General features: G+C 37.8%; 1 protein-coding gene across 3 annotated transcripts in view; it reads left to right on the top strand.

The window, feature by feature from the left end:
- Positions 1-27583, top strand: part of LOC143218078 (nephrin) — a 314437-nt gene that overhangs the window by 35280 nt on the left and 251574 nt on the right. The gene's annotated exons all lie outside the window — the stretch shown is intronic.

Genomic DNA, 27583 nt, shown 5'->3' with positions numbered 1-27583 from the left:
AAGGTCGGAATAACGAAATGCTGATTATACTTTTAAAAACCGATCGAACCTCGACGCACTGTTTATTTGGTACAGTCTCCTGGAAAATATTTTGTTACAACAATAGCGGACTGTTTTTGCATTCTCGTTACAATGTCCGGTGTCCTCTTATTATCTCGCGGAAGAACAATCACGCCGGAGCCGATATTCCCGGTACACCTAATTCCCGGTGCAATCGTCGGTGAAAGAAGATTGTTATTATAATCGCGTAATTAAAACCGTGGATAATCGCGGGGTCGCCGCGAAGCCAACTAATACGGTGCCGATGGGGGAAAAAATTTGATCGCTCTAATTGGACGTGCCGTAATTACCTCGAACAATCGAGGGAAGCACAGCCGTAACTGCGGCCGAAGATTAAACCTTTAATGGAACGTGGTTAGTTTGTTTGAAGGTTGACAATGCAGCAATGCCTCGATACATGTGAAAGAGATGTGCACGATATTTGCGCAAAATTTGTTCCTACTTACGCGCGGGAATCAGACGATACTAATTCAATGATAAACCCTTCCGCTTCGAATTATTCCGTTATGAAAACTTCACTGGCATCTTTGTAACATTTTCTTGATGAGAATCAGTCCAAACTCGATACACTGTGGATCATATTTACTCGTTTAATCCACGATTCAGTAGAGCCTCGATTATTTGAACGGTTAAATATAAAGCGATCCATATACAACAGAATCATTGTACAAACTGATGAAGATTTGATGGACAGTGTAATTAGTAGACTGCGGATCTATATGCAAAATAAAAAATGTTTGCATTGATTGCAGGACACAGGAGTCGAACGAAAATTGTATTCTTCTTTTAATTATCCTATTAAGCTGAAACTAATACGTTGATGTCCTTAAATATTTTTAACATGTCCACTTCTTTAAATTGTACGTGTCCATTTTTGTATTGAATGCATAAAATCCGCAGTCTAGTAATTAGTATTGTCCCACCGATATTTCGTTGTCATTTTCAACGTCCGAAATAATGTACTAGGTTCTAGCGGTAAGAAACGAAGTAATGGAGTCCGTACACAATTAACATTTCAGTCTCTAAGTTTGCACATGCATCGAGACATTACCGTAGTGAGAAACCCTAAATTTCCACTCCCCGTTGTTTCTTTCTTCGGGGGCGGTTCGGCGAATTAATCGACGCACCTTTTCTTTCTATACATGTGTATACATATATCTCCCCCCGGAATTATCTTCGAGAGCTAGATGCATCGTCGCAATAATTTCGCGTCGTGAAATTTGCAGCGGAGAACGTTAGTCAACGAGCCGGCCCCTCGTAGCTCGTTGCACGCGTTCCACGTTGCACGTTGCTCGTTGCTCGTTGCTACTCATTGCGCTCAGAAAAATTACACGGGTAAGTGGCAACCGTTTTATTACACAACTGTGGCAATTCCGGCTGCTAAACTATTTTTCCACGCAACTACATCACCGTGTTCTTTGTGCTTTACGAGCGACTCGGACATTATAGAACGTTTGGATATGCCGCACCCGGGTCGTCGCGAAACACTCGACAAAAATCGCGTTCTCGACCTATCTCAAACTCCAGAAAATTATAGCGATATATCCTTAACCGGCCGGACCTAGAGCATGCTCCTGGCGAAATTTATTGGCGACGGAGATCGAGAAAATTCAGCAAGAAGGCTTGTCTTAGAAACATTGCAATTTTCGGGAAATCGGCACACTTTTCTGGTCGGTATTTCAATAACACTAATAGACAGGATTTTTTGCAAGTGATGTAATAGCGTCTGTAATTATTTTTAACCGCATTAGGTTTTCAGGAATGGAGGAGACCTTCAATTTATTTCAATGAAATCCTATGTAGTTATTAGGTGTACAAACTGTATTTTCTTATTTAAAATACAAGTATGATTTAATCGGGAAAGTAGTCTCCATTTGCTTCTATAACCTTCTTCCACTTCTCGGGCAAATCACGAATCTCTTGGTGAAAAAAAGATGGCGGTTTTGACTCGATGAAGTCTGCGAGGTATTTTTCGACATCTTCATCTGTTTGGAAGTGTGTATCCACCAAATGATGTTGCAGCGATCTGAACAAGTGATAAATCTGAAGGTCTGGTGAATAGGCCGGGTGTGGCAAAACTTCCCAGCCCAACGAATCCAGAACGTCGTGTTTGTTACGTGTGGTCTCAATTTGTTGCTTTCCGACAGCATGTGTCGAACCCAGCGACCCTGGTTTTGAATTTTTCCTAGCATTTTCAGTCGAACGGAAACGTTTTTTTGCGTTACGCCGAACCCAATAGCAAACTCTGCTTGCGTTTGGCAAGGATTTTTTTCGAGTAATTGCTCCAAATCTTCATTAGGCTTCGGCGCTTCTGCTCCCTCGTCATCTTCGAGGACGAATTTCCACTACGGAATCTTTGGAACCACTTCTTGATGGCGCTGATAAATACGGCATCTTCTCCCAATGCTTCACATATCATCTCCTTAGCCTCGGAACTGCTTGTTTTCAGTTGATATTTCAGTTGATTATTGTAGTTACAACAATATTTTAAGGTTATGTTAAACTATTAGTCGGGTGATTTACTGTACTAGGTTGGTATTATAAAATCCCCCAACCGGAAAAAGAATGTTTCGGATCGAAAACTTAGTACAGCCGTTTTTATTCTCAGGCCGAGAACTTATTTGTACACCTAATGACAAATACATAATGACATAAAAAAGCTCACACAAGGTCAGAAATGGAAGAAATATTCTGAGCGTATTTGCAAGAGAAACGCTGGCTAGTGTTAGCGCGAACACTCTGTATAGCCTTGAAGAGTATCTGTTGCACTGTTACAAGATAGCATGATGCCACGCCCGAGTAAAGATTTATTAACAAAGCTTCAAATAATTGATTGACAAATCGACGTACATTGCTGTATTTAAGCGGGAGTAAGAGTTAACATACATAAATGTTACTATGTAGCGTTGAAAAGTATCTTCTGAGCGCCGATATTTATTCGGTTCAATCATCGAGGAATTTTTAACGATTGCTCTTGCAATAAGCGATCTGCAGAAGAAGAAGAATGGAAAGATGAAGTTGGTGGATAGACAAAGTGGTGAAAAGGGCGTGAAATGTATTCGAGCTTCCGCGAATCTGATGCCGGAGTTCAGGGTTCAATTATTCGATCGTGAATCTTTTTCGCTCGGTTTGCAGTTGGTTCGTTCGGCTGATGACGGTTGATGGTCCCCGGCTTGGTCTTTCGCGGGAAACAGCGAAGATAAACTGATTCGATTCGCAGGCCTCGTGAGAAACCGTCCCCTCGCGCTAAAGCTCAACAACTTTTCGCTTCAGCATTGCAAATTGTTTGGCACGAGTTCTGCGGAAGACTACTTACCGGGCTCTACCCTTACCCTGTCCTATCGCGTCCTCTCTTCGTCTCCTATCATTCTCCCACGTACTCTCCACTGTGCTCTCCTATCCGACACACGGTTACGCCAGCATCGGGCTATCGTGTTTCAATTTATTCCTTTCTTCTCGACACAATCGCGTCCCCTTTCATCGGCGGAACTTTCGCCCGCTCGCGATCTCGTTGCGGCGGAGACTTTGCGGCCGTGTCCCGCAAGTTTTTCCAGTTCAACAACTTAATTTGTGCACGAAAATTAAATGGAACGAGTTTACTTCGAATTTTTGGTCATTTAGAATCGCTGTCTGCGACCAACGCACAGTGATCCGGGCGGCCGATCCAGCAGTTCATTCACTTTTTTGGACCTTTAAGGGTATAACAATGTAGCTCGTTGGATTCGCTTTCACCTCAGCTATAATATTATGAAGTCAAAAATATATATTGATTTTTAAAAATCAAAGACGACCTTGTTTTTTTATATCATATGATTTGGTTGTTGCATATGAAATGTCCGATTTTTTAGAATGCGACTTATAAAACGTTTTGATCAATAAATGCTGTTACAGTCTATAGGTTTATTATATAAAACTTTGAAGTATTGTACAATGCTAATTCTTAACAATAAACGTACAACGACCGGACAAATGACCGGTCTAGATTCTTTTATTTCACAATTAATGAAATTATAAAGATGCTTTCATAAGAAATGATTTAATAAATATCTTTATTTGAGCACATATTATAATAAGAACCGTGCAAAGTCTAAATAAATTAATTCTTGTCGTTTCTATAAGGCAACCACTTGTTTGTTGCTTTTATAGCTCGGTATGTTTAGTGTTAATATCCTATGTGCAATTTTGATTTAGATGTATAATTTTACTTTTAAATCAAGTTTATATTTCAACGTCAATCAACGCGACTGTCGTGTATTTCTTTTATGTGTCTGGAAAAATAACTTTTATGTGATTTTTGGTGAAAATGTGGTGATTAATTAACTTACTAGTCGTTGAAGGTAAAAAGGAACTACAACGAATGACCATAATATCTTATTTTTACTTGAAATTTGTAGATAAAATACATTGGGTACAAAATAGTGTTCTCTTAATATCATTGCTAAAAATCGGACTTTTCATATGCAACAACCTAATAGAAAACTCATATTCCTCACAATTACATTCTACACTAATAATTGTAATGAAGTGAGAATAATATGTTAATACTCTCAGTCATTTAATTTTTTAATCTTTTCACCATTTTAGATTCACTCATTTTTGTCATAAATGCATGAAATCCGAAGTCTAGTAATCACATTCTGTGAACAAATGAATTTTCCACGAATAACTTTAATGCAGTGAAAATAATGTATTAAAAGTTTTTTAATCTCTTCACCGTTTTAAAAGCACCCATTTTGTCGTAAATGCATGAAATCCGAAGTCTAGTAATCATATTCTGTGAACAAATGAATTTTTCACTAATGATTTTAATGTAGTGAAAATAATGTATTAATACTCTCAGTCTTATAATCTATTCACCGTTTTAGATGCATTCATTTTTGTCATAAATGAATGAAATTCGTAGTCTCGTAATCGTATTCTATAAAGATTTTCCGATTACATTAAAAATTTAATTTCTTGGTCGTTCTTGGCCCGACATATCGGAATTATTTACGAGATTGCGCACTTCGAGTGAGCTTTTCGACCTTATGGCGATGAAGAAGACTTCAGATATCGAAGATTCGGATAATCGAGGTTCTACAGTATACAAGTTTCTTCATCTTCAGTCCCGGAAAATAGGGCAGGGATTTTACGACAGTGCAACATAACACAGTTAGCTATAGCTGAAACATATTATCTAATTTTATAATTCTCGCGGAACTTAACCGCGTTCCTTTTATCATTCTTGGTCTCCGATATACCGTTCCGACGTGGACATATATGCCATATTAAAACAGCGAGTCGTGTATATAAGTTCGGTTCCGGTGTAAAAAAAAAAAGTAAGAGCCGTAAATTTCGCGATTGAGCCACCGCCGTTCGAGAGAGAGAGCTGGGTCATCGATCGATTAGTCTCATTACTTTGAGAAAGGACATGTTAAAAAATGAAATTCCTAGTATCGAGATATAATACAACGCGGTGGAGCCTCGCCGGTAGGCAATAAACTTCCGTTCCTTTTTATCCGACAGGGCTGACGTGCCACTATCTAACAGTTACCATAATAAAGTCTAATGTCGTACGATCGTACTTTTTCGCGAGCGAGAGCCTAGTCACACGCGAAACCCGATTACTTTTTTTCGCAACAGAGCCGAGCCTTCCACTCGAATCGATTGCTCCGGTTATTCCGCGGGAAAAACCGACGAGCCGAACTTCTCTAGCGAGCTGTGCTTCCGTAGCTACTTATACTCATTTTTTATTAACCCTGGAGTCGCATATTTAACGCTGGGCGTATCCAGATACTAAGCCGTAACTCGCAAATGTTATATGCCAATCGGATTATTTCCTCAATGGAATGTCTGCTGTCACGCAATGTCTGAACAGAAGGTGCAACAAAATATCATTCATTTTGTTGATAATTTATACAGATTGTCCTAAAAATGTATTTCCTCGTAAAGGGTGCTACCCGAGGTCACTTGAAGTAACTTTTTCCATTGCGAAAATGTTATCTGCGGCTTCGTTCAGCAGTTATTGGAGAAAAACACGGCTCGGCTAACGCCAATGCCACGTTCAACGGGGCGTGTCGCTGAGCTGTTAACCGTACTCTGATTGGTCCATGTTTTTCGTTAATAACTCCTAAACAAAGCCGCTGAGAACACAAAAGAAAAAGTTACTGCAAATGATTTTTGAAATTTTTGGGTCCGACTGGATTTTAATACAATATAAATGTCATTTTTTAAAAATTAAATTCAATCAGCAGGTCAATTTGAAGAGTCAATTGAAAGAGTGTATAAAAGCAAACTTAAATTGCGGCATGAAAATAAATTATTCAAATTTTAATTGAAATATTTAGTAACAAATATTGTCATCTTTTAAAAATAAAATTAAATATAATATGAAATTCAATTTGATGTTACCTATGCAAGTTCATAAACCTATCCTGAAATAATGTAATAGAAAAATAGTTCCTTAACTTTATAAATTTAATACCGAAAGTATTTCCGATATCTCCGAACGAGTATCGGGAAAGTGTATTGTTCTATCGTTCGCGAACTCGTTTATGCGAACAGTTGTGTTATCGTGGTACGTTTCCTCAAAGTTGAATTTAATTTCTAAGAGTACTCCCCGTTGAAACCGCGGTAAGACGTTCTATACTGCCGGGGGAAGAACGAACGTTGATATTTGAGTAGCCGTATTAGCATATATCGAGTTTATTTCGAACGCCTCCGCGCAGCCAGCGTTTCAGGTCAGTCGAAGTTTGGTCAGACGAATTTTAAAGTCATGCAACTTCTATGCTTGTCGTCCCTTCCATTCGGTATACATTACATACAGGAGATGAACCCCTTCAAACCCAATTCCGTTGATCTCTTCCCATTGAATAAAGATGCGAAAAACGTGAATAGAAAATCAGCATCGAGGAGATTCTATTTCAAATATTGTGATACGATAGCGTCCCTGATTTATACCATTCGGAGATTTTTTCCCCCGCCTCGACAGCTACGATTTCAAAACGTTACCAACCCGTGAACTTTTCTACCGAGACGTTTCCCGACAATATTATCGCTCTACGAAATGCCGTTTCCTTTTTAAAATTGAAAACGCGCCTCGAATATCTTGCGAAGTACTCGGTGTAAGTTCATAAAGAACTGAAAATGGGGTCAGTTGAGCAGAAAGGGAGCCCTGTAAGTGTTCATGTGTAATACATGTAGACTTTAAAGAAACACAAGTATGATACTGCTTGTTTTATTTAGGGGGCGAAAACAATCTTGAAAGGTATCTTCAATATCGGGCTTTAAGACGTTGGAAAAATGAGTAAAAATAATATTTTGGTGAGATTGTTGCACCGTGGGATATAACCACACATGTGCTGAAGAAGCAAACAAAATTTTTAATTCGATCAGTATAGTAGTTTTCGAGATATCGTAGTAATTATTTCAAAAAAACGCGTTCAAAATTCCAATTCTTTCCACCTGACTTTGACACGTCACATTGAACTAACTATAATTTCGGTATTCTCTAAAATAGAAATATTAAATATTTTGAGCACACTTTCGAAAGACCATACTTTCAGCTCATCTGAACAAAAATTGCGATTTCGGACCTCCTGCATTGCAACAACTGCATTGCGAGCAGATTTTCCTCCAAACCGCAAAACCGACCGAAAAATCATGTCTGCAGTGGTTATGACGCGCGTTTAAATTTCCCGCAATAAAATCCGACCTCATTGTGAATGGGAGACCCGTTCAAATATTTTCGAATTGGCGTACACGAATGGTGAACGAGGGAAACCGGTTGGCGTCTTGACCGAAGGTATTCCGGATACGTCCGTGAAAATAAAACTGTATTTTCTGTCGTACTCGAGAAGTCCTTTCCCGGATGGGCGTGTTATTCTGATCCCGGTTAATATGTTAGTCTATCATCTTCTTTGCCACTTCTTATTGTCACTCGAATCGAACTCAGCCGAGCGTGGTTATATGTAGAGAACGGGGAACGAGAGAATATGTAATTGACCGTTATCTTTGCGAATAGTCGATTGAACGCTATTATGCAAAATACTGTAATATAGACTGGTAATCATAGAATTTATAAAGGTTAAAAACTGGGACACTGTGCTGAACAACAACGTCCGGGTATACAGGGTGTCCAAAAATGTTGTACTCTAAATGGGTGATTTCTGAGGGGTTTTCTGAGGCTTTTCTTCATCGCTTTGTTAAGGAGTTATTAACAAATAACACGGATCAATCAGAGTACGACAACAGCGTTTTTTTGTTAATAACTCTTTAACACTAAACTTCTTATTTTACAATTATTGAAATTATAAGAATGATCTCATAAGAAATGTTTGTATAGATATCTTTAATAGAGCAATAGGAACGTCCCACACAAAGTCTGAATTAAATCAATCTTGTTATTTCTATAAGAAGAAAGAAAAGAAGAAGTGATTTCAAATGGGCTCAGGAATCTCCCCATTCAAGGAAATTCAAGAAGAAAAATTATTAAAAGAAGAAGTGAATTGTTCCTACGTCTCTTATAATTAATACAGACAATTCTCGCGTAGAAAATCCACATGTCTGCTATTGATTGCGACCGTTTCTTTGCGTTTCAGCTTTCGCAAAAGTGTGAAACGAAATATCGGGGAGGGGGTTCGAATTGCTTAAAATAAATAAAAGAGAGAGTATGAAAAGCCGTGCGACGCTCCAGACGAAGGAAATCTGCGGGGGAGCAGAGATTTAGTCTGGTGGCACTCGATCGCTCGGTTTCCCTACGTTCGTGTTCCGCAAAGTGTAATCTGATAAATATAAAGTGCATTCTTCGGTAATACGATATAGGAGGGAACATAATTGTGTGTAGGTGTAAAACGCTTCAGCCACGCTCGACGAGTGCCAGGTTATTTTAACCCGGACGATTCACCTGAGCGTGATAGATCTTTCTTTCCGTTCCAATATAAACAGCCTACTTTCTGCCGGTGTTATTATGTTTTTAAATGTTTTTATTTCGTCGTCTATGAATTCTCAATTCGACCGAAACTCGATACGTACTACGTAGATGTACCCATGTGTGTATGTCGCCCGTGTACGGCTCGATGACCAACGATAAAAAACACTGCGGGAAATACGTTATTTAAAGAAAGGGATATTTCTGGCAAAAGGAAACCGCGCGCGTATCAGAACTTTACCGCGAAAGGATACAGAATTTCGCAATCGGAATTGTTTGACCAGATACGGGAATAATTTGCGAGATATTCCACCGATATGTTTTGCACGGACAACTTTGAGGGCCCTCCGTTCTTTCTGAGGGAACGTTTGCCGATGGAAATTACCGTGTCAAATAGTTTCGAACAGCTCCCGATCGGTTTCATCCGATATCGAACACTCGAAGGAACAATTCGACGCACTGTAGTCCTGGAGACTTTAGTTAGAAAAGCCCTGAGAACTTCAACAAACGAGTTTGCGTTTCAACGAAATGAAAAATATACGTAGCGGATACCAATGTATCACACTCCTTAAGTCTATCTAAGAGAGTTAAATTTACCTTTCCTATTAAAATGATAGCAATTATTAAGTAAATAATATGTCTTCTCACCAAGAATGGACTTGAACCACTTTCAAAATTAACAACAAGATCTGTCACAAAATTTGAAACAGCCCAAGTCTATTCGGTATAATTTAAAATGCTTCAATTTGAAGAAAACAATATTCAATTTATTTTATATTTCATTACAAAACTTGAAAAACACCGTTAATGCAATTGAGGAAATCTTCTAACTATATGTGTAAATTACATTTGAAGAAGTCATGGTGCTCCGGTGGCATATATCGTAGAAAGTCCATCATATCCTTGTATTTCGCTGTTGTAATTTGTCTTATATTTTTGTAAAGTGGTGTCAATAAAATATTTTCGAATTTTCTTGGTCTATTCCGACATGGTAATAAATTCAGTATTTTAAACTCTGCATTCTCATCCATTGATATCTTATAGAAAATTTTATATGGTTCATTTCTCAAAACACGCATTCAGCATATTTTTAACTAATCTATTGTTTCTTCGTTAGAATTTTTTAGCTTTTTAAAAATTGCATCCTCCAAAAATCAGTAAAACAGAGCTACTACCTTAACATCAAACAACCGACAAATGGAGTTGGGCCACTTTCAAAATAAAAATCTGTACATATCATCCTATTAACCAGCTAATTTCCTTTTTACAAAATCTTTGTGATTTCAAATATATTAGTTACAATTTGCTTCAGAATGAACAGATAACGTAGAAATGTAAATATTAAAATGGACTTAGGCCAATTTCAAAATAAACGGCTCGTATATTCTCTGATTGGAGCAGTGTAGAATGTGTACAGCGATTGATACTTTGGCAACGCAAGTTAATTCGAATTCCCGGGTGGTTGCCAGCCAAGAAACTTCTAGAATTCTAATTAAGGCTCGGCATTTCTGCATTAACGACTGATATATCATAAGCGAGATTTCAGCCGGATTTGAACACAAGGATTGCGGGGGCCCCGTGTGGTTCCCAAATCAAGGACGCGTGCAAGATCTTCGCGTCGCGTATCTCATGCTTCTTGTAACATGCTCGCGCGAGGCTTATGCAAAATTCAGGAAACTATGCAAGAAGTCCTCGTTTGACTTCCTACATCTCCATCCCTATAATATGCATCCGCAACTATGTGCAAATACATGCGGCGTGGCAAACGAAATTCGGCGCGGACAGGCTTCGTCATAAAAACTCGGTATAACTTAACAACTTGCCTGGGAACCTTAAACGTTCCACAAAATCAAAATAATTAAACATTTTTGCCCCACACTTTAAATCAACAAGTTTATGGCGTTACATCTTAAATGCGTCTCACAACAGCGACAAAATGAGATCAATCATTTTACAGAGTGTACGTATAAATACTAAATGGGCGAATTTTAATAAATCAGAAACTGAAAAATTATAATAGCACGTTAAATAGTGAATATCAACCTTAAAAACTTGAAGTTTATCAAAGTAAATGCTACTTTAATCCTGACTCGTGTTGCATTCTAATAATCCTACTAAAATCCGTTCATAATGTACAGTGAGCCACGAAAGTATTCGTACACCTTTTAAAAACTAATAACTATTTTATAATCGTACTAAAAAACCTGATTTTTTATAATCAATTAGAAGCATTGGTTTACGAAATGATATGCAGAAAAGATTTTCCAAAAATTATAATTTATTATACAAGGTCACATGCAAAAATAAAAAAGGCATTTTTTAAAACTTTTTTATTTCATTAAGGGCCCAAATAGAAAAGTTTTAAAGAATGCCTTTTTTATTTTTGCACGTAACCTTGTAAATTATAATTTTTGGAAAATCTTTTTCGCATATCATTTCATTTCATCAAATTGATTATGAAAAATCAGGTCCTTTCGTACAATTATAAAAAAGTTATTCTGTTTTAAAAGGCGTTCGAACACTTTCGTGGATCACTGTACGTGTGAGGGTGAATGAATCAAAACCTGAAAAATAAGCACTTTAAGCACTGAATATCAACTTTACAAATGCGCACAATGTGAAGGGGTAACTTAATTAATGGGACCGAATTTAGAAAGTTGAAATGTATCACAGTAAATTCTACTTTAATTAAAAATTTTTTTGCATTCTACTAAATCCTAATAAAATCCTATTGAAATTTATTTATAGTGTATGTGTGAGGGTTAATAAATTAAAAGAACTGAGAAATTATCACGTTAAGCGATGAATATCAGCCGTAAAAATGCGCACAAAGTACGAGATAATTGAATTAATGAAACTGTCACTAGTAATCTGAAATTGATCAGAGTAAATTCCACTTTAATATTTAATCTTTTTGCATTTTAACGATGCTAATAAAATCGTATTAAAATCGATTTATAATGCAGTAATAAAGTGTACTTAATTCCCGTTCCGAGTCGGCTCAACATTTTCCAGCAAATTGCTCGGCACTCCCAGCTCGCGAACGAAGTTGTCAGTCTCGATTCGCGTAATTTTCCAAGGCGAACGATCGGCTCGCGATTGGATCGGACCACCGTGAAAGCATAGGTAAAATTCTTTTCGATTAATCCTGGCTCGTTATCCAGGCTCACCCACGCGTTCCCTTACGCAGGTGGATCGCATTGCAATCCATGGCATCGTGCCATACTATCCTTCCCCTCTTCGTAATATTATACCGGCACAGTGCATTAGCTAAAATTTACTCTGTCGTATCTCGCTGCTTCTTCGAGTCATCGATATTGTTAACCTTTGTGTGAACTTCCGCTTGATAGAACAGATCCCCATTGCACAATAGAAAGGGAAAACGAGACGCGCGATTGGGCCTTGTTGGCGGAACCCGTTCCTCGCGATTACAAAAGCTTAACTAATCCCTTGCACTATAAGTTAATTTATAGCTACGGTGATTAGTGGATTTCATGCATTTATGACAGAAATGAGCAGGTAAAATACAAAACCGTGAAAATATCAGGTGATTTAAAAAACACGATTGCCTGTGGCTTAATAAAATTAATAAGGAATAAATGTCTTGGCAGCTCCTATTTCTTGCAATCGACATGGAAAATTTTTATTTTGCATAAAAATCCACAGTCCACAACTTCTTTATCCTTCATAATTTTTCAGGACAATGAAATAAGTTTATATTTGTTATAAAAAGTTCGGTCGAAAATGTAGAATAAAATGTTTTACGTATTTTTTTTACGTAAATGCTACCACCTTTCACCACTGGTCTCGCAACGTTGCCAATAGCCTTCAAAAATTTGTAGTAAGTGTGCAGAACAGTTAGAAATATTTAAAAAATTTTTAAATACTGCTGTACTATTTTTAATTCGTTAGATGCCTAGTAAATGTTTACGTAGCTCTTGCATCTTGCAATGGATGCAATGTTTATTTCGCATAAAGATGTGCTGTTTAATCGTTAAAAGAAAATTAGAATGCACTGTTAGTAAATGCTGGAGACTCGTTTCTCGCAGGCTCGCAGAATCAATTGCTTTTATCGATTCGTTCGTCGGCCTTCCGGATTCAAAGCGATTCTTCGCATAACTTCGATTTCGATCGTGTAGATAGCTTCTACCTACGTCGGAGACTGTAGTACGTAAACTCGCGCCAAAGCTGCCATTTTGAATTTCACTGGCAGTCGTTCCTTGGGATCGTAGAGTAAACCAGAAACGACGGGGCTGAGAAGGGGGTACAAGTTTTTCTCGCGACGACGACGTGACGCGCTATGGAAATGCAGCTAGCGTGCTGTTTTTTCCTCGGGCAGAAAGCAGAAAAGCAAGAAGCTTCTTGCGAAGTCGACTCCCCTATTTGCAATGCTTACCGACTGCACGTAACCACGAGAAACCTTTACAACAAATCAAAGTGTTCTTAAAAGTCGAGTATCTTCCTGACAAACGCACTACCAAACGTTCTCAATCGAATGCATTTTGCTGAGAGACTGTGCGACGTTTGTAGCATTAGTTGGATTAGTTGCTTTTGTTGGATCTTTTTTCGAGAGAATCTGTTCAACTTTTGAATTAGAAAGCTTGCGAGATTATCCCGTAATGTGTGTGCTGGCTTTTTTCTCAGTAAAAATAATGGCTTTTTATAAAGTTAGTGTTTTAAATAATTGTGTGTTCATCGTCCAAGAAACAAACATTTTCTGTAACTTCTGAGAGATTCCACTTTATCGTGAATTAGCGGAGTAAGCACGACCCAAATGGTATTGTGTTTGTTATAATTTTAGACAGAAAAATGCCAGGAATATGCTGGTAAAAGTTTCATAAAGAAATAGTTAAGACCAACAAAGTTATGTCAACGAATAAGCACTGTCTCGTCGTATCTAATCAAAAATTTACTGTATCACGAAAACTAAAAGAGATAGCGTTTTATATGAGCAACATATTTCCAGGTCAACGAATTCGACGTTCAATTCTCCGTACAATTATCAACAAATAGTCTAAATTCCCCAAATCATTTCACAAACAACAGTAAACTTCGAAATTAGGTGGTACACCATCGACTTATCAAGCAACATTCGGTTCGGATAATCGAGGTTCTATTGAATTGCGGATGAAACAAACAAATGCGATAAGAGTGGTGTCGTGTTCGGTATCATTTTAATCAGGAAAAGTCACGAATACGTAGCTCAAGGTTCCACAAAGAAACAATTAAAAACAAAAGAGTTCTATCACCGAATTGTTATTGTTAAACCGGATACACTGTAGGGTCATTCTGTTTTTTCCTTTACGACTAGCAGCGAGGTATCGAGTAGTGCTGTTACAACTCGATAAAAATGACATTACCGTTTTAGATCCTATTCCCATGAAAATCGTGGAACTCGGATTGGAAAAAAAGCATGGAGTATCGACGCGTTACGGAGGGTTTCGCGGATAATTAAACCGCGGTTTAAACGGGCGGCGCAGTCTTTTCCGCGGTGGAAACGAGAACAACGAAGGTCTGAACTTTCGTGGCGGGTCGTGTCGAGCAGAATCTATCATATGCAGGTACGGCGGTGTACTCTCAAGTATGCAACTAATTAAATTCCGTGTGTACGTATGCCGTGTGTCGTACTTAAGTAAAACGTGTACCTGTGCAGTGGGTGTACGTATGCTCTCTACAAGAACTTGTTCGGAACAACCGCCTCTAGTTATTCGTTTGCGCGACGACTAGCTTCGTCGTTTCTCATACTCGCAAGAGAGCCTCGCCCTCCACCCTCGCGCACCCGACCCGCCCGCGCAAACCATCCTCGAACCAAACCCTCTCTCTCTCTCTCTTCTCGCGTCTCTCCTCTCTGGTTTTCCTCTGACACGATTTTCCTCGTGCACTTGCTACACCGAGGACGTGTCGAAGGTCAAATACGAAGCTACGTATTCGGAAATGCTTCTGAACAATTTCAATCCCCGAGGGGGAAAACTGTTCCCCTGTTCTTTGCGAATCCGGAATCACTCCGGATCGGTTCGTGATTCAAATACTTACACACGTATTTCGCCGTACCGACCAACCCCCGACCCCGTCCGCTCGTTCGTCCGTCCGTCCTTCCGCTTCGAAATTGATCGGTTTCGCGAAACTCTCGAAACTTCCGTTCGGGTCCGGCGAAATTTCATTCGAAATTTCTTGCGTGTAATATTTGAACCGCCTCGACCCAAACGGGGTGCGCCAGTGACGCTTTTCTAATACCGGGGAAATCGAGGCGGGAATTCTCCGTTCAAAGCATCCCCTGGAAACTTTCTATGAACATTAAGTTGCATTTCACACTTCGTGTGATTTCGTTTATCTGCGAAAATGAAAATTTTGTGCATCTATAAACTATGATAATTCTGAAAGAAATGAACGTACGACAGTATATTCCGGCTCATTTTAAAGCTAGAAACCTCTAGTTTCATAATCCATCGTTCATTTTATTCCAAATATTCATTGTATACCCTTATGTTTAGTTTGTAGAGGTTACTCGTTCTGTATACTCCATCCATGTTTATACCTAATGTTGTAATAAATCTCTTCTGAGATTTTCTAGAAGAAAAAAGAAGTTAAAAATCGAACTTAAATGTGAAATTTAAATGCAACAATGAAGAGTACCATTTTCTAAAATAACTTTAAGTAGATTTTACAATATAGAGATTATTATTGTGCTGCATGCAGAAAGTTTAAGTGATTATTTCGGTTTTTGGGAAAACAACGTGGAATATCTGTCACGGGGAGCGGTATGCACCGGGTGTTTGTATAATAAGGTCAAATAGCAATAGTGTTTGTCGCGTGAAATGCTTGAATTGTTTCAGGAAACTCCTTGCATAGCTCGCAGTCCTGTACGTGTGTACCTACGTACTTCCCTTAACAGACAAATTAATAGCCACGAGACGCATTAGAATTGGATAGAAGGGGGAACGATAAGACTTCCCGTTGTTTCCAGTTACTATGCCTCGAGGACTATAAGGATAACTAAAATCTGGAGTAGAACGTAACCAGGCTTTCCTCCTATCCTCGTTAAAAAGTTTACGGCTTCTTAAATCATTCTGTAACCGAGAAATTCAATGCAGAACTTCCTGCGATTGTATGTAAGGGATCATGCCTGACTAATCTGAAAAAACAAAGTGAAGGAATTTTCTTCAGGGAAAATAGTGGACGTTTTGTTTAAACAAGTGGCAGATTTTGAAACACGTATACTATATGTATATCTTGTAACTGTGATATTATTCTGATTGATCAAATGTTTATCTTTAATCTAGTTAAATGTCCATGCCAAGTGATCAATCTGAAAACCGAAAATTTTTGGGAATTTCTTCCGGAGAAATTATTGGACCTTTTGTATAAACAAGTAATATATTTTAGAGTGCATATATCGTACGATTTATTGTTGCAATATTATTCTGATAGATCAAATGTTTATTTTTAGTAGTTTATTTTTAATCTGAAAATATACAAAGTGGTCTTTGAGAATTTGGTTAAAAAGATTGCGCATATTCCTTGCTCTATAAATTATTTAGTCTTTTTAAACACTTATTTTTATCAGATTATATAAAGATTTTATATTATTTTATTTAGCAGATGGGGGAGGAATATGTTCGATAAAAACGTTTTTTCCATACACGAGAAGCGATGAATTTAAACGTTGAATAAATTGTATTTAGAGATGAACGAACGTCGCTTGGTACAAAGTTAGTATTGTCAAAAATCGTTTGCTCGATAAAATTTCTGTGTTTAGGAGCACATTCTGGGAGAGGCATTTGTTAAGATTTTGCAATAGAAAAATGACTACAGCTAGTATATAATAAATTACTACAAATTGCACAATACACATACATTTGAATAATGGATTCATTTTAAAAAGCAGTTAATATTTCCAGAAAAAATTCTTAAAAATGAAGATAAATATTTAATGGAGCAGAATAATATTGTAATTATAAATTGCATAATATATATGTGCTTTAAAAAACAATAAAATATTTTTAAAAAATGCCTCAAGATATCGTTCATAGTGGACAATTTCTGAAAATTTCTGGAAGATAACATTTATTTCGCACGGTTAATTACGCACGTCACCGTCGTAGATCGATATTAGATCAACCAGGATAATATAGTAATTACAATGTACATCAAGTGCACACGATGAGCATAAGCACAAATAGCCCGAGACGTCTCGTGGGTATAACGATTATTGATTCGCGATTTACAGGGCGCTGAAATCTCCGAAGCGGGCCGTTATGATCTAATAGAGTATGAAAATAAAAGGAAATGACCCTCCGTTCGCAGCTTTATGTCTACAACTCAATTTGCCTTTTTATTGCTTAATCTATGAAACATGGAACGTCTCTAGAGCGTTCTAGAGACCATGTATTGATGTTCCGATTGGAAATGAGACTAATACTATCTTTGTACTTCGAACTTGAACGAAGGGAACGAAGAAAAGTCGAATGGGACTTGGCGTTAGGTGAAATTATAGCGGGAGCTTTTATATTTGTGGACGGAGATACGAGCCTTACATAAATCCGGTCTGGCGATAAAATACTCGAGAGGAATTGGACACGTAATATTCTTTTACAGCTCTACATCATATCGTTCAGGTAGCTTATTCAACATCCTGCTATATGTAATGTACGATCGATACCTATCGACGGAAACTCGCGCGAGACCGAACTTCACCTCTGCCTTTGATTCTGCAAAATTCATTTGACTATCCTACACGTCGCTCTCGTGCGACCATGTCACGGCATAATATTACAAGACGCTCCGAAAATTATAAGGGCTTCATGCTGTGTTGATAGTAACGCCTTTATTACATAAATTGTCACACGATATCAAATTCATTTAAAAGTATTGTATGCTGGTTGATTTTGGCTTCATTTAAATTATTGAAAGAGAAAGCTTTCATTCGAATTCTCTTCTTTGCAATTGACTTGATTATTAAAAGAGAATATTTATTTTCATTCGACCTTTGCTCCTTGCAATTGACTGAAAATTACAACACTTTCTCCGAACTGTACTCATTTGTTGCAACATAACTAAATTGCGGATCTTTATGCAAAATAAAAATGGTCTGATTGGTCCAAATTGAATGTTATTTCTTCCCTTAATGATTTTAATAGAGGAGAAATCATATATTAACATCTTCAATTTTTTAAATATTTCAACAATTTTGAATTTCATCTACTCAATTTTACTATAAATGCATAAAGATCCGCAGTCTAAACATAACATATGAATTCTCTTATAACACGGTCAACTCGTTTCGTGTTGCATCGAAACCGTGTTGAGCGAAACTTAAAAGTGGTTAAAGTGATACTCTCTCTCTGTCCCATAATAATAGTAGCAAGTGAATATTTAAACGGGAATTATTGGCGAATGTAGCTGTAAGTTATGTTGCAGCGCAAAATTGCGAAGCCTGCAATCAACATCAATGTTTCATGACATCTGTCATTTGTTTTGACACATCTTTCAATTTTTAGGTTAACCTAGTTATTACGAATCATAACTATTATAACATTGTGAAAGTAAGATGATAAAAACAAGTTATGCTGCAAGCAACGAAGAACGATAGCTCCAATAATTTTAAGCTCACGCATATAGGGAAAGCAAAAGTTCGCAGCAAAGGGATCCTACCTACAAGTTTAAAATGCAGTAAAGAAATTATTGAAAAATCCAGAGAGAGAAACTATCTGAACACTCAAAATAAAAATTAGGAGTAATATTTTTAATTTATTGTTTAATGTAATCTAGTTTTTTGATAACAAATGTGGCGTTCTATATTTATTTTCTTTTGCTACTATTATTATGGGACAAATTAAATTCATCAACTGCTACTATTATTATGGGACAGAGGGAGGAGTATTTTCTGAGTGGATGCCGTGTTGTATCGAAGCTATTTAAAATTACCGTGCTATATCGAAGCTGAATTTTCAAAGTAGATCCCGTGTTATGTCGAAACTACTTTCAAAGTGCAAATTAAATATTTAATTGTAAGAATTTCTCTAAAGTTAAGTTTAAAGTTAAATTAAGAATTCCAGATACCGTATTATATCGAAACTGCATTTATAAAGTAAAAACCGTGTTAAACGAAATTTACTATTCGAGTAATTATGCTCAAGTCTATTAAATCGTGCTACGTGGAAACCGCGTTCTAACGATATTGTGTTACAACAGAACAGCCGCAATTTAGCACTGTGCGTGCTATATATGAAAACCGTGTTTACCATACCATAACTCGCCGAAGTGTATAATAAAGCGTCTTAAAAATCTAGATAAATTAAATCCTGTCATTCTCATAAAACAACACATTTCTACTTTACTGCATGGTCCTTCCAGTGTTAACATAAAACCAGCACTAAGCTGCAAATCCCATAATTTCCCAGAATATCTTATAATTTCGTCCACCAGCATATTACAAGGGTTCTCTCCAAGGGTAAATTGTAATGCGTGGGCGTGTCCCGGGGAAGGGTGCTGGTGGATTCACGCAACGTGCCTGAATAATTCCTATTTTCTTTCATTTGCCATTAGAGTGGCTCGACTGATCGATCGAGCCGCGTAGAACGCCCATTGTAATCATCATTGCCTGGTTCGCTCGAGTACTACATGAGCAAGACGTTAAAACCGCGTTTCCTGCGGAATCCAACGAAGTTGTTCGACGCAGACTACATCGGATTACCGGTTGCCCGGTAATTCGATGCCTGGCAACGATTGTTCCCGACTTGAAAAACGAGGAGGACAGCGGATAAAGGTTAAATTAGTTGTCCGTCGTACCGAAACCACCCAAAAGCTCGGAGCAGATGGGGAGTGGACAAGCATACGGAAGGTCGGTCTCTCCTAATCAGTTCGGAAGCGGGTCCAAGAAGCAAACAATAAGAGGATGAACGCGCGCCCAGCTCTTAGACGCGAGTCACCTTGAGTATTCGAGACAGAGCCGCGAAAACTTCGATTTAAATCTTCGAGTGCCCGAAAAATCGATAGACGGCTGATAGGTCTCATAAATATCGTTATTGGCGCCGGGTAATTCGAATGTCGTACGCAGCGGCCGTACGTTTCCTCTCTCCGCGCAACCATTTCCGCTACAGCCCTCGGTCCTTCTCTTCCTGAGAGGGTTTCTCCTTTCTTTTCGGGACCGCCCGTTTCGCTTCACGATCGTTCTCTGTCCGACCCGCTTAGCCCCAGTCATCCCTTTTACCTTATTCCATGGCCTCGGTCCTTCCGCGCTCTTTCCTCTGGATTCCACCTATTCACCGTTTTCCTTCCGCTATTTTTACGAGCTCCGAATATCGCCGGGCCCTTCCGGCTGACGCGACGCGACACGACGCCCGCTCCCGTTTCTACACCGACGAAACAACCCACGAAATATGTCGCTGAAAATGTTCCTCGATGCATCATCCCAGAGACAGTATTCCAATGGAGACCGGGATCTTGCGACATCGAGGACTCCAGGCTAACTAACTCCTTCGCTGCAGATCCAAGAACGAGAATCACACTTTTTTGGATACTGTGTTGTTACATGGCCGTTATTCGGTTACCATAGGATCGTAAGAAGGATCAAGGAATTGACTCTTTTGTTTCTGAAACGCACTGCCTTCCCGAACAATCTTATTTCTCTACTTTCGCTCGACCAGTCTTGCGATTTCTCCTGTATTTTTCCATGGCTTTCGTGTGCTAATGTTTTCTCTAAAGAAACTTTCACGGATATATTCGCGACACTTCTGCGGTTAAAATGATACCAAACACGACGCAATTCGGTTGATATTTGCGCGTTTAATTCATGATATACTGGAACCTCTACTATCCGAACTCGATTAGTGGGATGCGAGTATTCCGGGACTAGAATAGTCATCTGGCTACGGGCCTAGGGTTTATTGCTTTAATTGCTTTAACACGTTGATTTGTTTAAACAAAAATTGAACTGAATTTCCATTGAATGCAATGAGCAACTGGTAACAATTATTAGTCTGATCCTTTATACAAATGAAATAGATGCGGTAATGAACAAATATTAGTGGCGATTTTGCATGCTGTCGATTGAGAAGAATCGGAGGTAAATAAAAATAAAGTATAGTTTAAAAAAGTATTACGTGTTCGACGAATTGTTTTCGGATAACTTGGATGAGATCGAAATAATGATATTTATTATTGATTGCTATTATTGTTCGACGTGCTTACTAGAGTGCCTGGTGCCTTCAGTGGTATGATTAGCAACTGCGACCCGCACCTATCGTTAGCAACTGGGAACTTCCTCGGTGGCTCTCGAGAAAAACTGGCGTTATTGTGCGGCAGAAGCGAAACATTCGAACGGAAATTAATTAACACGTTCGCGGGACCGGTTCAGGGCGAACAATGGTTGGCATAAACAGCGCCCCTGCGAGACGCCCCTGGCGATGGTGGTGCTACCGATTCCGTGAATCGGTCCGTTAATTAGGTTCCAGAAGCCTCCGGGCGCTTCGACTTGGGGGAATCGTCGCTATTCATCGCCAGGAAAGCATCGACCACTCGAGTTTTCCTTTTTCGATCACCGATACCGCGACACGCCGAGAATCGCATAATTCAATCTCCGTGCCTCTCGGCTTGAGTTCCCTAATACTCTCCGCGACGATGAGACACTCTATAGAACCGTGCAAATTTGTTTAATCTTCAGCACATACCATATCGCATTAACAAAATTTTTCAAATCCGCACAATGTTTTCCTATTCTTTATCGTGCTAAGAGCCGAAAAATATGAGGAAAATTTGAAAATTCTGCCATTATGTAAACAATTGAGTTTCTTCACGTTCGGTCCGAGCCATAATTACGTTCGTACTAATCAATAAACAACTTCATTTTTGTGTTTTCGATCAGTATACGTTTTCCAGGCATGCTGCATAAAAAAATACGCAACTCGTGTAATTTTTATTATTTTCACTTCAGAAAAATCAGATGTGTATTTCGAATATCAACGAATGTGTGTGTAAAATCTGAATGCCGAAGGTTTGATGGTTTTCCTGAAAAAAATTCCTAAAACTCGTGCAAGAACAAACTCGAAAGCCAGAATACCCCTTTAAACGAATATTGGTTTGGGTTAGGTTATCTGGAGAGGGAGTGCAGAGCGAAGACTCTGACAGATGTGTCTGTAACAGCCTGTGTCACAGATGCACACTTATAAGCAAAGTTCAATATGCTGGTGAGAAAGTTTTTAGCAAATATGTCGGTAGCTTGTCATTTCCGCGAAAAATGAAACTCATATTCGTATTCAGCACATCGAGACGTGTAGAATGGCCTGTAACAGATGCCAAAATCTAGGGGAGGCAATTTGAAAGTCTTACTAATGACCTACTGTGGTTAACACAATGTTGAAGTTAAAACATCTCCTAAATTAATAATTTTTCGACAAACATTATAGTACAAAAAAATACACGATTCCATTTAAAAAAGTGAAGGGACTTTGAACTCTTCAGAACTACTGCAGCCCAGAGTTGGGCAAAAATCAACTAATATTTAAAAATGACTAATAGTCTGATTGATTGTTATTCAAAACTTAACAAAAGTCAGTTAAAGCTTTTTGATTAGTTAGTCATAACTACATGGCACTAGTTAATCACAACTCTAAGTAATCGTTAGTTTTGTAGAGCTTATGAAGTTATTAGTCAATAATCATAATTGTGACTAGCGTTTGCCCAACTCTGCTGCAGCCACACTAAAATACTTTACTATCATAGTCTTTAGTTTCATCATACTTGAAGTCATAGTTTACTGTCTAGGTTGTGTTGCATATGAAATGTCCGATTTTAGAATGCGATTCTTATAAAACGTTTCGATCAAGAAATGCTGTTACAGTCTATATGTACATTATACATATAAAACTTTGAGGTCAAAAGCTAATCCTTAATGTTATGTATGTTCAATTTTAATTTAGATGTGTAATTTTACTTTTAAATAACTTTTATATGTCTGGGAAAATAACTTTTATGCGATTTTTGGTCAAAATGTGGCGATTAATTAACTTACTAGTCGTTTATGGTAAACAAGAACGACAAAATCAAGATAACAATCTTGTAAATGAAAATCGTGAATGACCATAATATCTTATTTTCACCGTAAGACAATCAAGAAACTTGAAACTTGTAGATAGAATACATTGGGTATATAACATTGCGTTTGTTTCATGTCGTTGCTAAAAATCGTACATTTCATATGCAACAACCTAATATTATTACAGTGTTGTTTATACTGAGCAACGTTTGATGGTAAAGCTCATTTTTATCTCCAAAACCAACGGAGATATTTAATATGAGATGAGTGTACACCGAATATGTTGTTCACCTGTATAGAGTTAGGAAAATGTGCATTCCCTTCGTTTAATTGTACCGACACATTGAAACACATCATTTCGCGCAGGAGAGTAGTTGCATCGCCATGAACTTCCCCATAAAACGAGTCTAGTACTTTTCGGTGCGTTCGCGGGGAAGTTTGAAGAAAATTGGAGATTGTTTCTTAGGGATGCTCCCTTATGAAACCGCAGCGTGAGTGCGCGCATAAAGTAACCTAGCTCAGCTATGGGGGTCCGTAAGGCTGGTTCGCTCTGTTATTTCACGCTCCGCGTTGTAGACCGTTGCGGTCAAAGGCGAATAATGTTGTGAATGAAAACCTTATTAATCCGGGCAGCGGACGTTGTTCTCTCTCGCGCAAGCCTCTCTCCTTTTCCAGCTTGTAACGGTAAATGCCTGAAATTAATATCTTTTATTTTCTCGCCGGGGAGAAAACAGAGAAAAATAATACGTTAAGATTAAAGAAAACGGCGCACTCCATAAACTTCGTGTTCTCCACGCATGCTAATAAATTTCTACGTTGTTGCTGCGCATTATGGCTCTTCATGCAGTTTACTGTACGTACGGTGAAATATTTTCGAAATTTGTTTAATATTTTGGATAAAAGTAGCCGAGTTTAGAGGACGTATGAAGGTCAAACGTGTTTTCCCAGGAAGAAATGGCACGTGTGTAGTATTTATTTAACGCACTGGTCACTGCAGTTTTTTTACTTTTTATGAAAAAGTACTAAGCCACTTATGGCTGAAAACCGTTTTAGTTCAGAAGACATTTTAATCTTACTGTGCGGGATTACGCCATTTTCAAATTGAAATATTTCCTGAATTAATGGTTTTAGACTGTAAGTAGCTTAGTACTTTTTCGTGGGGGATTACAAACTGCATCGATCGGTGTATGAAAAAATATACATACATATATTCTGCAACTTCAAAGACAGTGTGTAGCTTGCCATAACCTCTACGCTTGTGACTGTACTACCAACATTTAAATACTATAATAACCAACATAAAAGATCATACTTATGTTTGTAACATTGTAATTCTTTTATTACATTTGCTATTCTAGTTACATTTATGGATTCATTCTATTTAGATATGTCTAATTACGTTTTCCAGTTCTTGAATATTGTTATATTATTTGCCACTTTTTTATATGACTCTCCAAAGAGTTTCCCATAACTTCCCCATAAGATTTGACTTCAGGATTGCCCAGGGAATTTGTATTTTTTAAATTATAAACATCACCTTGAAAAATTACATTTTCTCCACGATTGTCGTCGGTGTATTAAATTGTACATTTATCGAATAAGTCTATCTCTGCCTTACCTGAATTAATTTTCTACGGACCAATAACCGAATGCAGATCCGCAGCATAAAACCTTCCGTGCCGAAATTTCAGCTCGAGACTACAGATTTTACGTTTCGCGAATCGAGCCAGTAACATTTGAAACTATAAGCTCCATCTAAATTAAACGCTCTTCGTCAGAGAATATAACGTTCTTCTGCTCTTCACGCCGGGTCATATAATTTTGAACAAACTCGAATACTGCTCTTTTACGCTCCTGTGAAAGAGGTGGTTTTAATGATCTTTTCGTCTGCTTTAATCTTTTTATTTCCCTGCAAAAATTGCCTTGGAAAAAATATTCTAACTATAAATCAGTCCTTTAAAAATAAATCACTTTAGTTGTATCATCGTAATTCGCGAAGACAGTGGCCTACTGTAAAAGAGACATTTCCTATAAATGTAAATAAATTAATAACGTAGAAAATGTACATAAAATAACTAAATTGTAGATTTTTTTAGAAGAACCATTAAGTCAGGAAAGAGTCGTTTCTCCTGAAATAAAAAATTTCTCGTAGTTTAAATTTTTAAATCATCATACACTTTTCATTATTGTACGAAGCCTTCACGAACATTTTTCTCATTATAATGATACCCTACACGGATAACATTTGCATTATATTTACTCGTTTAATCCAGGATTCACAGTGAAACCTCGATTATCCGAAGTAGTTAGTAGAATACGTGTGGGTGGATAACAGAGCAATTATCTTACTATACGTGGTTTTTATTGATTGGTATAGTAAATAGTATTAATCGCTTTGGATTTTGCATCTTGTTTAATTCTGAAACACGTATTCGGTTCGGATAATCGAGGTTCCACTATACCGTGGATTAAACGAGTAAATACGCTTCGAATGGTACCGTGTTTGGTTTCATTTGAATCAGGAAAGTGTCGCGAATACGTTGGTAAAGGTTCCGCGAGAAATAATTAAAAACAAGAAACTTGTGTAAATAAATTAGTATCGTCTCACCGATAAATCTATCATGTTACACTCCTCCTGGGTCCCTTAGGAGGTAAATTACAGGGACAAATTTAAATGAATTATTCTTATGAAAATGACAAATTTAGTTTTTGGTAAAGATTGTAATTAAATTTCGGAGGAAGCTGTTGGAGAGAATAATCCCGTTCCTCTAAAGAAAAGTCCGTTCTCGGTCGGGCAATAGATTATTTTTTGCCGAGCTCAAAAATAGGTGAGCCAGTTGGTACGGTCCTGGGCGAGGAAAAAGGGGGTTGCAGTGGAAGGAACAGACATCGGTGTCGGTTGTAAATTCAGTGGAAGGGACCAACAGGCAAGAAATCCGTAGCCGTGGCTGATAGCTGATACCAAAAGTGGATGAACGAAAACGAAATCTGCTCGTAATGGTGAACTGGTTATCGGCGGCGCGAGTTTAGTCGTTTCCACCGTCCTATATACTATATAATATTCACCGAAGAGGACGAATGGCTCACCCTCTCTCCATCTCTCTTTCTCTCTCTCTCTCTCTTTCTGCAGGGGCTCTGCCGGTTGTGAAACCCGTATTACGCCTTCCAACTTTTTACGGTATCACTGTATCGGATGTATAGCTACATATATTAGAGCCCGGATCGAATATTCCGGCGCTCCGAATGCATAGAAAATGACGGGGCTCCTCGGCGAGCCCTAATACGATTACACCGAATATTACAACCGGCGAATATTCAAGCCGCTCCACAATAAAAACAAATTGAACGGTGAACGCGAATCGCTCGACACGCACACTTTTAGAAAACGAGCGACATAACAAGTCTCCGATTGAAAAGCATAAACCCCCACGTATGTAGTTTGTTAACGCAATATCAATGTGCAAGCCTTTTTCCTATAGATCCGTCGAATTTTTAACTCGACCATTCTGTGTCGGATTAGGACTTGTCATAGTAAATGCCAGCTTTTACGTGGAAATTTCGACCCATTAATTCCTGAGCATGTGGAACGATTCGAGTTTGGTGCTTTATGCAAGGTAACAATCTTCTTTATTTGAACAATGATTTTTTGAAAAATTGTCGATTTACACCAGGTCTGGCCAGTCCAAATGGTTCCACGAGCCACTTTGATGACGCGTTACGTTACAGCAGGCCGCACTTTAGGTAAACATGCTTTTAAAAAATATAATACAAATACAAAATGTATAAAACTTTATTCTTATACTATGATTCAATATAATTAATTGTCGAGTCTTAATTAATGAGATATTTGCTTATCCTTTCTTTCACTTAATTTTTGTAAATCTATATTTATGTTCGACGTTGCACATATTTTGTTAGCTGATTTTCTAAATTGACATCAGTTAATGAAGCACGTGATGAAAAAATATTTCACAAACATATGTGGATCTAGAAGCACTTACAACTCGTTGTGCAAAATATCTTAAGTTGGAATATCTCTCTGTAATATAAGTACATATTGCAAAAATTAATTTTTGATGTGGACGCAAAAATTAGTTTCAATTATATGAAAGATATCAAATATAGAACTGGAGTTGGTAGTCGCACTTGCGCATTATAACGCGCATTTTATATGATCAATTAGAAGCATTGGTTTATGAAATGATATGCTAAAAAGCTTTTCTAACAATTATAATTTACATGGTTACATGCAAAAATAAAGAAAGGCATTTTTTAAAACTTTTTTATTTGGGCCCTTAATGGAAACTTAAAATATACGTTTTGTAGATCTATGTTAACTAACATATAACTATACACATGCTGAAAATTTCATCGATTAACATACACACGAGCTACAAGCGGTTAAAAATGATGAAAATCGTGGTTTTACACGACTTTTGATCAGTTTCTGCTTAAAAAATCCACAGATTTCGATGTGTGTCGTTCTTTCCCGCGTCAACCATAATTGTTGGAGAATCTTTTTTGCATATCATTTCATAAACCAATGCTTTTAATTGATCATATAAAATCAGGTCGTTTGGTAC

The sequence above is a fragment of the Lasioglossum baleicum genome, chromosome 18 (genome assembly GCF_051020765.1).
Source record: "Lasioglossum baleicum chromosome 18, iyLasBale1, whole genome shotgun sequence".
NCBI lineage: Eukaryota > Metazoa > Arthropoda > Insecta > Hymenoptera > Halictidae > Lasioglossum > Lasioglossum baleicum.
Note: the sequence above shows the minus strand (reverse complement) of the source record. Positions and strands in the feature narration are given on the sequence as shown.